Below are 12,202 nucleotides of genomic sequence, written 5' to 3'. Positions count from 1 at the left end.
AAACTTGGGCATCCAGCTGTTTAGGGACTACAATTCCCATCAAGCCAGACCACTGCTAGCTAGGGATGGTGGGGACCCAAGTTTGGGAAACGCTGCTTTTAAAAACATACACAAAGCAGTTCCTGCAATCCTGAAATCTTCCCACCATTCCCTCAAACGAAGGGTAGAAATTCAACAAGTAAAGCCTCTAATCATTGCATCTCTAATGCTATGAGGCATTTAAAAACCACTGGGACCCAATCAGGAAATAAACAACAACATCTTTGTCTAGGATTGGGTTTATTTGTTGTGTTTTGGCAGGTTACTTGATTATTGCAAATTGGTTAAACGAAAGGAAGCATTTAAACCTCCCTGGTGAATTTTACTTTTCAGATTAATTCTGCAGGCTTCCACCCTCTTGTGCAGCAAAAGGAAGATTCTACCTACTGCATTCAGGAAAGCAGGGAATAGGGATTGCTAAAAGGAATGCCAGAAAAGGCCAATTGGGGCAGGATGAAACCTTGCACACGCCTGACCTGCAAGGCTCCGAATAAAAGGGCTGAAAACTCATTTTCATTAAATAACAGATGAGGCAGCTAAGGGAGGAAAGGATCGACATACTGTATGTTTGCAACAGGAGCGGGAAACCTGATGTTAAGAAATTGTATTCAATTCAATTAATTTGGTTTGATTTGTAATGATTTGGAAAATTAATAAAAATAATTGGGGGGGGAGAAAACTCATTTTTCCCCATCAGGACCTCCCCCCCCCCCAATGTCTCAAAACCGGCATCTAGAGAATGGAAAGTTCCAGGTTATTCTTTGTGGCCTCTACCACCTTTTATGCCAAATTGAGCAGGAACGGTTAAACTAAAAATGCAGGAATCGTAGAGAAGCGGCAGGACGTGCCCTGGGATCAATGGGAGAGCTGCGTTTATGGGGGCCCCTCGCTTTGCAAACGGATGGCGGTGGGAAGCCAGAAACAAAAGACTCCGTCCCTGGGTGGGCTCGAACCACCAACCTTTCGGTTAACAGCCGAACGCGCTAACCGATTGCGCCACAGAGACCGGGTTGCGGTTCGGCAGTGCTTGCCCTGTATTGCTAACTCGGAAGCCTAGTTTTTTTAAAAAAACAACGGTTCTAGATTCGACCGCTGGAGGCGGAGCGGAGGAGCGAGATTGGAGAGGCTTGGAAGAAAAAGCCGGCGCGCAACACTATCTTCAGGTTGTGGCTGGTAGTGCAATGGATACTAGGTAGACTGCAGAAATAAAATGCATGCCGAAAAATTGGCATACCATATTCTATTCTTCCTTTTCTGAATTTTTTTTTTTGGGGGGGGGACATGGCTTTCTTTTTTAAAGCAATCTTAATATGCAAGAGCTTAGTCCGTGGTTGTGCCTGGCAGAGCTGCAGACTGCAAAATAAGCTTCCTTCTCTACCGCTGTCATTCACACGCCATGCACTGCGCTTGCATCGCTCTTGCAGAGATAAAGGCTCTCTCCACGGAAGATCCTGCTCCACGCGTGTCTTGTTCTGTCATGTGAGTGGTGGGCCAGCAGAGGGCGCGCCTCCTTTCTGCTCTTTGAACAGCATCAACAGAGCTGGCGCAATAGCAGGTCCCTATGTCTTGGTAAGCGGCGAGGAAAAACTCCCCCGCGTAGCTCAGCGTGGAAAGCCTATTTTATAAAATCCTCTTCCATTGCTCTTTGTCCCCCTCCTAACACCAACCTTTTCTTTTCAGTTTTTGCCCTATTATTTTGTTTTCATTTCCCTTATTCCTCCTTCACCACCTTTATTTTCTTTGTTTGCTTTTGTTTAAATTAGCATTTGTTGGGGATTTTCTTGTGTTGCTTTATTACCCTTGGATGATTCTCAAAGTTTGCTCACTCTCAGAGCAAAAATATTCAAAAACAAAAAGGTTGGGATAGCTCAGTCGGTAGAGCATAAAGATTCTTAATCGCAGGTTCGTGGGTTCGAGCCTCACTCTGGGCAAAAGGTTTTCCTGCGTTACAGAGGGTTGGACTAAATGGTCCTCGTTGTGTCTTCCAATACTACCATTCTGCGTTCCTGAATATCTGTTGGCTTAGGTTATTTTCCTGTGTAGTTGCTGTTCCTCTGGGTATTTTTTATTATTGCATTGTACCTTTTCGACAGCCCCCCCCCCTCCAATGTTTGTTTGTTTAAATATCCTTTGCGAGTTGTGCTGTTTAACTTTCTTGTTCTAGGTAGATAAATGTAGGCGGTGTCTTTCTTGGAGTCAGTTTTTGTTTGGTTGGGGTTGTGGGAACCTGTAACGGTGAGCTCCGGATGATGTTAAGACTCCATCAGCCCCCAGTAGGGTGGGAACTGTAGTTCCCTAACGCGGGTTGGTATGCAAGCTTTTGTGTCACACAGAATTCTTGGTCAGGCAGAAGAGAAAAGACGGTAAAGACGGCTGTCCCTAAACTGTCAGTCTCTGCACCAGTTGAGGATGCAGAATTGGAGCGATGAAGAGTCATTCTGAGCTGTGCCACAGACCTGGATAAAACGAGTTCACTTCCCCACGCCGTTATTTGAAAGCGACCTGTCTAGCCAAAGAATTTCGGCAATGATCTCAATTCATAAAGTGGAGCGCCCAGTCTTTGGAGGTGACCTGTATGTATCACCAACACAACCTCAATCGGTTAGAGTCCATTGCGGGGTGTGCACATCAGCTACAGACAAGCCCTTTGCTTTCAGCTGTCAGGCGACAGGCAAAAATTCAACGGGTGCAGCTGTTCCCGTTGCAACGTGGCAAAAGGTGGCGCTTGTCCCCCAAGGAACAAGAGCCTCTGCATCAAAAAAATGTTTTAAAAATAAGATTGCCGATTTAAGGGAGAAAATGAAAACTTCACCCTGGTGTGGCCTGCCTTAGATTAATTCAGCTCCTCTCCGACTTCTGCATCGATCCCCAACTGTTCTGCTCCTGTCGTTTTCTTATTGCACATAAAAGAGTATCATAATAACCACAATTCCAGCCTTTCAATGTACTGCCGTTCCCCATAATCGCCGAGGAGTTATGCTTTAGTCACAGTCCCTCCTATTCAAAACGCCAAAAAAAAAAAATCAAATCTCCCCTTGGTGGTTGCACGGAGAGTCTGCAGCTTCAGAATCGTGTGCAGCGCCTGACATTCAAAGCCACGCGGAGATTACTGTGATCTCTCATCGATCTGCTCACCCAGGGGCTCTAAAAAATGGTGTTGTTATTCTTGCGCTTGTGTGTGTGTGTGTGTGTGTGTGTGTGTGTTTGTTATTGACAAGACCGAGGACGAGAGGAGAGAAAACTGGAGCCTCATTGCTGAGCTTCAGAAAATGAAGTTATTAAAACTTTGCTAGGACTCTACCACTTCGTCCTAACGGTGTGGAGAGAAATCGCCTATTTTAAGGGTCCGTCTGCCATCGTAGAACACGCCCTCCCCCGAAAATAAAAAACACTCTCAGAGAGAGAGGTCGGGCGATCCCTTCTCCTGGCATGCAATATTTTTCTCTGTTCCGGGAGCTGGTTTTGCAGGCAAGCATTTATTTGGTTGTTGTTTTTTTATGCGATACCTCTCGCCAGTAAGTCGAAGTGGTTAGGCGTGATTCTGCTGAACGTGTGAATCGGCCGGGTTCCTTTGGGGAATTAAGTCTGAAAAGGGCTTATGAAATGAGCGAAGAGAGTTAAGATACCGCCCGTGGATGTATATTACAGTATTTGAAATATGGGGCTGAGGGGAAGACGGGGCAGAGACCTTTTCAAAAGTCTGGCTGGCAGCCCTGCTTCGATGCACATCTGGCCAGACAGAAGCTTCTCCAATGCAACTTTGCCCAGAAAATAAAAAGTCTACTCAAAGTTTGATAAAATAATTGACTCAATAAGGGTTATGGGGTGTTGAGATGGGTGGAATCCAGCCCTCAGAAGGCTCTCTTTCCCCATAATACAGTACCCTGTAATTGACCTTAAAGTAGCCTAGTCATATTTGAGGTTTTGCGCTACTGCTGATGGACTGAATCGCGCCAAAGGGTGTGCTAATTTACTTACCAATGCCAGAATGCCTGTGGTATCAACAGCTGTTTTGCGAATCCCCACTGCTCAGTAAGTAATTCTCACTCTCTCTGCACTTTCCATATTTTTTATTTTTCGGTCTCTCACCTAGCTTCTTACAGACCCCACCCCGACCAACGTGCATTCTGTGCCTCAGGGGGAAAAAACTTAATGCATCTGGTGATATACTGTGGCCCATGGTATAATACTGTGGTTCATGATACAGTATAATAAATCGGTCCGTCTTCAAGGTGCGCCAATTCTCCTTGTCGCTTTTCCCTCCAAGAGGAAATCCGGTTTTATGGCCGTTCTCAATCAGAACGTCTTGCACGAGTCTTCCCTTCCCCGCATCTTGAGGGTCGTGGGAATGGTATCCAATCCAAAATATTACTCCTCTTCAAAGAATTGCGCGTCTTTAGCCAATGAGAGAATTATTGTTAGCCAAGGATGTGATTGTAATGCCTTTCCTCCCTCGGTCTTTAAAAAAAACTGAAAGGCACGCGTCGCTTTGTTAAAAAGGTCCCCATCCTAAATCGGCGTCCCCATTTGCGTGTGGCCGTTATCAAACCCCCAAGGAGCGTCCAGACGAACTTTTACTGAGCGAAGCTGATTAGTACCTAAAAGAGACGAGGGAGGAGATCAGCTGGTCTTCTGTGGGAGGTGGGTTGTTGTTGCTGATACAAAAGCTGAATAATTGCATCTAGAGACATATATTCTCCTATTTCTCCTTTATCTTCCTAGTCCTATCAATAAACTGCTGGGTTGTCTTTGTGTGAGACAAGAGCTCAGCTTATTCACACAGTATAGACAAGCACATAAGTGAAGAGGTTAGTATGCAGGGAGTTTTAGCTGGTTGAACGCTTGTCGAGATCCACACCCCATTTGTGGTTTCCATTGACATATACTGGGTCGTGTGTGTCTGTGTAAAGACAGGAGACTGCGTTGGGCTGCACTTTTATGCTCCACTTTCTTGGGAGTAAGCCAGTTCAAAGGAACTTACTTCCCAATAGCCAGCCTTCTGCTGCGCGTTCTGTTGCATGCAAGCAAGCTTCCAAGTTACACAGCATTCTTCGCTGTGCGGTGAAAGCAGAGTGCTCACTTCTGCTGAGGCGACTTCCGAAATCATTTCCTCCCACCCATTCTACTCAGCACAATTTTAATGGCATTCAGGTGCCACACGCCTCTGTATCATTTGCCCTTTTAAATTTAGCAGCACCCCCTATTTGAGGCTTCTCACTCCTAGAGACTTAGATGGGTGTAAAATGCAAATGGCTTGTGGGTGCTACTAGACCGGGAGATCAGCGCCCCTGCAAGGCCGCCACCAGCAAGTCGCCTACTCTAGAGTAAGTACCACCAAACCACAGTCAGAGGAAGTCCGGTTTCAGCACTTTATTCCAAGAGTCAAGTTAAGTCAAGCGGAGGTGTTGGGTTTGTGTGTGTGTGTGTGTGTGTGTGTGTGTGTGTGTGTGTGTGTGTGTTTTTAAAATCTTACTTCTGGATCTCTTTATTCCCCCCCCCCATCTCCATGAACGGCCTGAACCGGGACAAGGCAGCTTCCTGATGCTTTCTTAGCTCTTTCCCCTCGCCTTCCTCGCTTTGAAAAGAGCCGAAGAAGTTGCTTTTGCAAGGCCAGAGCCCCCTTTTCCAAAGAATTATACATTGGGGTGTGTGAGTCCTCTGGTGCGGTCCTTCTGGGGCGGTTTGTCCACCTTTGGTCCCCGTCCCCACCCTGCACTCAGCTCTCACCTGTGGCTCCCAGAAGCCGTCAGCATGCGACAGCAGCATCCTGGGAAGATGGCTTCAACTGGCTAGGTAAACCAGGTGAGGGCAGCTGAAGGGTCTCAAACCCTGGGTGAGTTAGGGATTTCCCCTGCGTGTGAAGACGGGCTCTGGAGGAGCGGACAGTGGGTCCAAGGGTCAAGAAGGAGGTTTCTGCACATGCCGTAGAGGGAGGTGAGGGGCAGCTAGGGGTCGCCAACCCGGGAAGGAAGCCCACATGGAGAAGGGAGACCCTGATCCTTAACCTCTGCTGCCCTACTGGTATCTTGGGGAGAATAAAAGGCTCAGGAGCAAACGCTACACAAATCCGGAGTGGAGTCCCTAAGACGGCTGGAAGGCGCCTTCCGGCAACTCCTGCTGCAGCCAAGCAAGCTGGTGCCAAACGTATTGCTCTGCTTGCCTTTGGACCACATCAGTGAGGCCGAGGGGAAAGGGTGCCTTTTCTTCTGGGCATCCCAGCACCTCCGTATCCACCGCCCAGGCTTGCACCCCAGGGAGATGCTGCTACCCGTAGTACAAATTGCAACGACTTCTCTCCCGGAGGCGCGCTCCATTGTCTCTCCAAGCAGACGGATGACAACAGCAATACCGTGGGGAAGGACAGGTCTCAATCTGCTCCGGATCCTGAACAGGCAGATAGATGTGGTTCTGCAGTTTTCGGGGATGCAGACTGTTTGCAGACTGTACCCACTGCAAACTAGTGTCTCACCCCTGTCTTGCTACTGGACTCCGGTGCTTGCATTAAATCCAGGCGTTCGCATATTCTTCCCCTCTCCAAATACTTTCCTTCTGTTGCGCCCTCCCAGCCATGTCACCACCTGATTTCCCCCCACTGTTGCTGCTGGCACCTGCCCGAAGGGCCATAACACCTCCTCGCAAACAACCCCCTTCCTTCCGTCGCAATCCAAAAAAAATGCTCTGCTAGGACGCGAGGTGAAGTTGACGCGACGATTCGTTAATTCGCCGCTCGATCCGGATTAGGCGCGCGTTGGTTTCACTCTGGACTGCCACGAGTTTAGGCTCTCCATAGGATCCGGCGACGTTGGCGACGACCTTGCGGCTTCGGATCCTCACCTCTGTGAATGGGAAGCTGGAACGCGCCACTTAATCCGTGGTTCACCGCTTGCTAAAAATCTGGATCAATAAATTTATCGCGTATCATCTTCCTCCACTGCATTATTAGCCAGGTTTCTGTGCCCGAACCGTTTTGCAAGCCTGCTTTAACCAGGATTAACTCATTCCGCAGTAACCACCCCCCTCCTCCTGGTTCTGGTGGCATAGCTGCCAAGTTATCCCTTTTTTACAGGGATTTTCCCTTATGCTGAATAGGCTTCCTCGCGAGAGAAGGGACAACTTGGCAGCTATGTCTGGTGGCAGCATAGCCACGAGCGCGACCCAGAGGGTTCACACGTGACGGCCACCACGCCATAGCGATTCCTAGGGATTCTCATCGTCTGTCCGCACATACCGGTAGACGTGCTTGCAAAAAAAAAAAGCTGGGGGAAATGCGATTGGGCTTTTTAGTTACTAGAGCTTAAGAACTACGCGCTGGCCGCCAGGAGGTGGCTTTTGCAGCCAGTCTCGAATCGCCACCGTCACTTTGACGTCCCTGTCCCCAGCCAGTGAGCTTAAGCTTTCCTGAACTAGACATAGCTGCCAAGTTTTCCCTTTTCTCGCGAGGAAGCCTATTCAGCATAAGGGAAAATCCCTTAAAAAAAGGGATAACTTGGCAGCTATGGAACTAGAACAGGGGTGCCACAAAAAAAAATCGCTTAAAACTAAAACTGGTGGGAGAAAACTCGCGGATGACATTGCTGCAGACTAAGCCCACTGCTGCTTCTCGGGAATGGACGTTGTAGTTTTTCGGATCACTTTGGGAGAAAGGACTACTGTACTGTACTGTCATCTGTCATGGATGTACAGTATTAGCTGAGATCCCTGCATTGCAGTGGGGTGGACTAGATGACTCTAGGGTTCCCTTCCAATTCTATGATTCTGTGACTTTAAACCGGTGGCGCCACGGAAGAACTCGCCCTTCTCCAGAACCACCTAAAAGGTAAAGTGCATGTGAAAAAGGAAAGCTATCACCTCAGAAAGGTCTAACATTGCGAAGCAAATTAGGGCTTTGAATCTCCCTCCTCCCTCCATAGAAACAGTTAAAGTATTTTAGAAACTATTGACACCCCCCAAAAAAAATTCCTTGGTGCAAATTCCATGGGCGACGTCTCCGAGAGAAGCGTGTTCTCGTGCTTGAAAACACGCGGGGAAAGGAGGCAGCTTTTAGATGGAGTCCAGCTTGTCTTGTTTAGTCACGAAACGGTTGGTTTTGACGCCCTGCGTTTTACCGTAATTTACACGCTCTTTGTAGAAAAGTGGGTCATTTCCCACTGTAAAACAGAAACAAAAAGCTGCAATATTTTCTTAAAGCAACAACAACAAAGCTCCGTTTCCATTATCTTTTTTGCACGCGTCTTTAATTGGTTCTTTGGGATTCGTTATACAGATTGCAAACTTGTAGCGAACTCTTTATTCTGTGGGGAAGGGAGGACGTTAGCCCCTCCATGGTGTCCGAAAGAAAGTGCCTGGTACAAGTCACGGTTATAAAGTCACACACACAAACACACACACACGTACACCTGGGAGAAGAAAGATAATGCTCGTTTTCAGATTGTCCATATTCTCTCTCTCTCTCCCTCTCCCAAGTTCTGCATTTTAAGGGCTGCATCGAACTGCGTCGTGGAACTGTTTGGAATTCGAATTCTTTTATACACGTGACAATTCCGCAAGCCTCCAACCAATGCATGCCTTCTTATTGGAAGGCTCACAGATCTATGCATCTCCCCTCGTAGCTCATGGAAGAGCAGAAAATCGGAGAACTGCAGTACTATACGGTCCTTTTATATATTCCAGAGATTAAATACCAGGGTTGTGTTTTTTTTTTAAAATTAAACTTTTTTTGGAGGGTGTGCGTGCGTGCGTGTCCTTTTGCCGGCACCGGGTGTCTTTTTCACTTTCCCTTCTGCGCGTCTTTCCCCCCAGAAAAAAAAGACTCCGGGCCGACCGTTTGTGTTTCTGGGTGTGTGTGTGTATTTGTGTCAAACGGTCCCCACGCCGTCGCTTTTGTTCCCCGCACGATCACGGGCTTTTCTCTTTCAAATCGTGGGTTTACAGTACTTCGCTCGACGCGTGTGTGTGTGTGTGTTTTTTTGCAGTCTCTGGTTAGAGCTTCCTTTTTGTTTCTGGACGGGTGGCAAGGTTGTTTTTGTATTGTCTGGATGCAAAGTCTGTCTGTCTGGAGACAGAGGCGGAAGGGAAACCCGCACATTTTTCTTTCTCGCCCCCTTCCCCCCCCCACCCCCATCCCCAGCTCCAGAGTCTCTCCTCCTCCTCCTCATTTATTTATTTATTTCCAGGGACTTCGCTCTTTTGCAAACACCCCTGAAGGAACGAAATCACGTGAGGCTCCCAAAAGGGGGCGGGGCTTTTTGTCCGGAGGAAAAGAGGTGGGGGAGGAAGAGGAGGAGGAGGGGGAAGGGCCATTTTGTAGATTTCTCCCTCCCTCCCTCTTTCAGTAGCCCGGCAGAAAAGAGAGAGAGAGGAGACGAGAGAGACACGGTTGCCCAGAGAATCTCTCTGCCTTTGGAGAGAGATATATATTTATCTATACTGTGTATATTTATATGCATATATTTAAACATTCCAGTCTGATCAGTGTAAGTGAGGCGAAAAGGGGGGGCGGCGTCGGTTCCTCCCCCCTTTGCTTCTCCTCTCTCTTTTCTCTCTCCCCATCCGGTCTTTCGCTGCCTCGGTGCGCCCCTCTAGAAAGGATCCGGGGATCAGGTAGGGCTCGTATACTTTCCCTCTCCGAAATCTGTGTGTGTGTGTGTGTGTCCCCTTTTTTAATTAGCATTATTTGCTCCTGGGAACTCCCCCGCTTGCTTTCCCCGGCGCCTTTTCCCTCCTTTCCCTTTGTCACTCCTTCTCTCTCTCTCTCTCTTTCTCTCCCTTTCCTCTTTCCTTCTCTTCTCTCCCCCCCCCCCCTCACCCTGCCTGGCTTTCAAGATGGCCGATCTTTTCTCTCTCTCTCTTTCTCTCCCTCTCTCGAAATTTTGCCAGCCCCTCTCCGGCTCCGAGGAGCCCGCCTTTGTTGTTGTTGTGGTCGCGGGTTACTTCCCCCTTCCCCAAACCGGGAAAGGGGGTACCTCCGGAGGCTCTCCAAAGAGGTCTCCTCGGGGTTCCCCCTTTGGAAAGCCCAGCTGCCCCCCGGGACCCCCTTTCCCTTGTGTGTGTGTGTGTGTTTGTGTGTCTGCGTCGTCGTCCCCCATCGCAACTCAGGAGGCCGGCGGCCAGCGTGGCTCCCTTCCCCGGCCCAGGGCTGCCTCTCCTCGGCTGCTGCAGCCACCAGCTCCGGCTTCCCCGGAGAGGCCTTTTCTCCTTCGCTTGTGCGTCTGGGCGGCGTGTGGGTATGTTTTTGTGTGTCTGTGTTTGTGTGTGTGTGTAAAGGGCGATCGTGGTTTTGACAGCCAGCATCTTGCAGGCTACGGTGGAAAAAGACTCTCCCTTGGTGTGGAGCTCGAGAGATCCACTCCTTTAGATCTCGAGAGATCCAAATGTCAGGCGATCCAGGGAGCCCCAAAGAGAAATGCGCACGCGATGGCTGCTCCGGGCGCGCAGCAGCAGCAGGCCCGGGTGATTTGGAGAGGACTGGGATTTATATTGTAAAAAACAATCTATCATATAAAAAAGGGGGGGCAAGAACCACAACATGGCGCGCAGGATGTTGTGGAGAGCGTTGTTTGTCTGGTGTGTGTGTGTGTGTGTGTGTGTGTGTGTGTGTGTGTGTAAGTAAATGGTAGGGGGGAAAAGGACATATTTCTTTTGCCTCGTGTTTGAACCAGCAAGGTGAGGACGTTGATGGTGCTTCCTTTGGCCCCAGACGGAGGGGGTTTAAAAGTCTGATCTGGGGAACTCTAGAGCCAGAAAAGGGGTGTGTGTTTTTCTGTCATTCCCCCAAATCACATGGGAATATGGTTTATTTTGCGGGGTGTGTGGGGGTGGGGTGAGGTTCGACAACATAGTTGTTTCCAAATGCGGGGAGGGGGTGGGAAAGCTGATCGGGCTGGGGCAGTTTGAGCCTGGAGATGCCAGAGCTACATTTTTGTTGTTGTTGGTTGTTGTTGTTGTTGTTGTTGTTGTGGTTAGCTGTCGCGATGTTTGGCGAATGGACGAAATAAGGGAAGTAGGTGGGGATTGTGTGTGTGTAAAATATGAATGAGAGAACAGCTGTAGTGGAAAAGCCATACCACTACATATTTTTCACTGTGTGGCTACATATATAAGAGCAGAATCCTATGGATGTCTGCTAGGAACACTTCAGGGTTTAATGTCTGCTTAGAACAACACCTAAACTCCCACCCACCCCACATCAAACCCCCCCCAATTACTGCCTTTATTTTCTTTTTAAAAAGACACCTGGTAGTACTGTAATTTAATTAGCCAGTTGCTCTTTTACGCCCTTACAAAAATAGGATGCAATGTCAGAACAGACATGAGAGTGGGCTTTCAGAAAAGTACCTTCTCCTACTCTCAGCTTGTGATGGTTCATTCATTTCTGCCCCACTAAGGGTGGTGGGTGGGAGGAACTTCTCCTTGGTCATCGGATCAAAATCGTATTTCCCTCCAAAATTCTGATTTCCTCTTTGTAAGCCCCTTCAAAGAAACTTCTGGTATGTAGCTCCAGAATTCAAGGAAGGAAGGCGTCCCATTGTCTTCTCTGGAGTATAATAAAAGCAGGCCTTTTCTAGAGGGCTGGGAAGAAGCACTTTTCTGGATTTTGCATTCCGTATTAGCTTCTAGAATGCAAGGAGGAAAGGATGGTCACCACCTCTATATTTTACTCCAGAATGGAAAAGACACCGTTTTCAATGTGGGCCTTTAGACGGAAGAAGTGACCTTCCTTCCAAGTAATTTGCCTCTAAATTCTGGGAATCCAAAACGGGAATTTCAAAAAACGGGAGGTTCTAGGATGCAAGGAAGGGGAGGGGGCCATCCTGCTTCCAGAAATGTCCGAGGAAAATTAAGGATTGGATTTCCATATGTCTAATTTGCTGGGGGTTTCAAGGACAGGTTTCTGTTCCAAGCCTTCATATAGAACATTCCCCTCTAGCAGGCATGTCAAATCTGCGGCCCTCCAGATGTTTTGGACTACAATTCCCATCCTCCCCAACCACTGGTCCTGCTAGCTAGGGATCATGGGAGTTGTAGGCCAAAACATCTGGAGGGCGGCAGGTTTGACATGCCTGCGGCCTCTAGCATTCCAAGATAAGTTCCTGGAGAACTCGAGAGAGGGGTAAGATAGGGATCAATCCAGATAAAGTTCAGCACCGCTCAATGTCTGTTTAAA

General features: G+C 48.4%; 1 protein-coding gene and 1 non-coding gene across 4 annotated transcripts in view; one reads left to right on the top strand and one right to left on the bottom strand.

Moving 5' to 3' along the window:
- Positions 1 to 971: 971 nt before the first annotated feature.
- TRNAN-GUU (transfer RNA asparagine (anticodon GUU)) lies at positions 972 to 1,045 on the bottom strand. Its single transcript has one exon. It is a non-coding gene; the product is annotated as a tRNA-Asn (tRNA).
- An 8,313-nt stretch (positions 1,046 to 9,358) lies between these two features.
- PCGF2 (polycomb group ring finger 2) overlaps positions 9,359 to 12,202 on the top strand; it is a 39,922-nt gene continuing 37,078 nt past the window's right edge. For 2 of the 3 annotated variants that reach the window (XM_035137250.2, XM_035137247.2), the window contains exon 1: positions 9,359 to 9,639. The gene's annotated coding sequence lies outside the window, so the exon portion shown is untranslated. The remainder of the gene's footprint in view (positions 9,640 to 12,202) is intronic. The other variant, XM_035137248.2, reaches the window with a different exon arrangement.

Source organism: Zootoca vivipara, chromosome 13 (genome assembly GCF_963506605.1).
Source record: "Zootoca vivipara chromosome 13, rZooViv1.1, whole genome shotgun sequence".
NCBI lineage: Eukaryota > Metazoa > Chordata > Lepidosauria > Squamata > Lacertidae > Zootoca > Zootoca vivipara.
The sequence above is the reverse complement of the archived record's forward strand: the minus strand, read 5'-3'. Positions and strand labels throughout refer to the sequence as shown.